We start from the raw sequence: 2,376 nt of genomic DNA on the forward strand, positions 1-2,376 counted from the left end.
TTTTGGAATTATTTCTCAGCATCACAGATGAAAAACATTTTAATAAAATACAGTGAAATTATAGCAGATTTTTAGAGAGGTACTCTTAAGTATGTTGTGCTGATAACACTACTGATTTTCCATTTTTCTATAGGAAAAACCAATAGTAAATGTCCATTGAACTTTCAAAAGAAACTGCAATTATGAAGGACAATCTTTTCTTCTTTGAATTAGCAACCTAAAAAAGAAAAGGCTTTTCTAAAAGCATATGTGAAATGCACATAAATTTTGTGATCAGGTCTGTGGTTTCTAGGAAGTACAGTGAATCAGAACATCTTGGCTTTGTTTCTGTTCTTCAGCAAAACCGTGATATCATACATCAATATCAGACATCATTTACGTTTCCTTTGGACTACTGTAGCAGTTATGGCCATGCCTTTGGTTACTGCATGTAGAACTTTATTCACAGCTCTATCTGTGTGTTACTTAGTAATCACTGGATAAATCCATATTTTGTTTGTTACTCAAACAAAATTCCCACAGTTCTATCTTGTTTCTGTAACATGCATGGATTTGAATCATAAAAGACGAGTTTTTTTCTCTTTAGTTTCTAGTATTTCATTGCTCATTAATACTTTATTCTAAATAACGTCATGGTATCTTAATCCAACTTGGAGCACAGTGGGTACAAAGGAGCTAGGTTTCGCTAGGACAAGCTAAGGGAGTGTGAAGGTTAGTGTTGTCAAGTTGACGACATCAGGACTCCTGGGAGATGGGCCTCTGAGCATGCCTGGAGGGATATCTTGATTGAGATGAAATTCACTGAGTGGTACCATTTCCTAGGCAGGAGATCCTGGACTTTATAGCAGAGGCAGCAAACTGAATACTGACAATATCCATCTTCATTGCTCTGTTCCTTGTTACAGATGTGATAGGAACAACTTCAAGTCCCTGCTGCTGTGACCTCCCTCCTATGATGGACTACAACATCGAACCATGAGGCAAAAGGAACTCTCTAGCACTTCCTCCCTATACTGCTTTTGTCTGAGTATTTTATCACAGTAATCTGGAGGAAACTCAGGCGCAAACGGGTCAAGAGTTGCTACTGTAGTCAACTCCCACCTCTTGCCATGGGAGGTGGCGAGTAAATCAAACTAAAGTATAATTTCTCAACAGAGAATTTCATGATGTAAGTCTTACAGATGTCAAGCACTATGGCTTTATTGATAGTCCTAGTACTAAGTCCTAAAATAAAACAGTTCTGTTTGGCGGTCCTGTGTGCCCTAAAACCACCAGTAGCCTCATAAAGAACCCAAGTTGACCTTGCAATTAAATATATAGGTATACACATCTAAGTCAATGACAATGTAATCCTGCTACAATGAAAACCTTGTGGAATTTTAAAAGCCTACTTATTTCCAGCAACTTTATATATAACCTAGCATATACAATGAAATGGTAACTCCTTGTTCTGTTAGAGCTAAATCATTATGAGTGTTTGGGTAAATTTATTTCCATATTGTACTAAACATTACAAGATAATATAAAATCTGAGTAGAAAAGTGGTATCAAAAAAATGTGTTTTTTCCTTGAACCAACCTTGGGTAGTAACATCTATGTGCTAAGTAGGAAGTGTTTCTTGCTTTTTCCACATTTTCCTTGCTATCACATTCAATTACAGACCTTATGTGTGCATCTCAGTACTATTTCTTTTGATTTAATGTGCTGACTAGTCTTATGTCAACTTGACACACAAACTAGAGCTACTTAAAAGGAGAGAAACTCAACTGAGAAAATGCCTCCATAAGATCTGGCTGTAAGGCATTTTCTTAATTAGTGATTGATGGGGGAGGGCCCAGCCCATTATAGGTGATACCATCACTGGCCTGCTGGTCCTGGGTTCCATAAGAAAGCAAGCTGAGCAAGCCATGAGGAGCAAGCCAGTAAGCAGCACCCCTCCATGGCCTCTGCATCAGCTCCTGCCCCCAGGATCCTGCCCTGACTCCCTTTGATGATGAACAGCAATATGGAAGTGTAAGCCAAATAAAGTCTTTCCTCCTCAACTTGCTTTTGGTCATGGTGTTTCATCACAGCAATAGCAGTAACCCTAACTAATACAATTAGTACAGGCATTCTATTTCTTCCTTTCTTTCTTCTTAAATTTTTTGAGACAGGGTTTTCTCTGTGTAGCCCTGGCTGTCCTAGAACTCACTCTGTAGACCAGGTTGACCTAGAGTTCAAAGACTTGCCTGTCTCTGCTTCCTGAGTGCTGGGATTAAAGGGATGCGTCACCATCACCTGGCTAAATATAGGCATTCATTAAAATAATTTTCTATGAACTATGAAAAGTACTCAAATAAGAATTCTGCAAAATCATTTTCTTTTACAACAAAAACA

This window comes from Onychomys torridus, chromosome 6 (assembly GCF_903995425.1).
Source record: "Onychomys torridus chromosome 6, mOncTor1.1, whole genome shotgun sequence".
In the NCBI taxonomy this organism is placed as follows: Eukaryota; Metazoa; Chordata; class Mammalia; order Rodentia; family Cricetidae; genus Onychomys; species Onychomys torridus.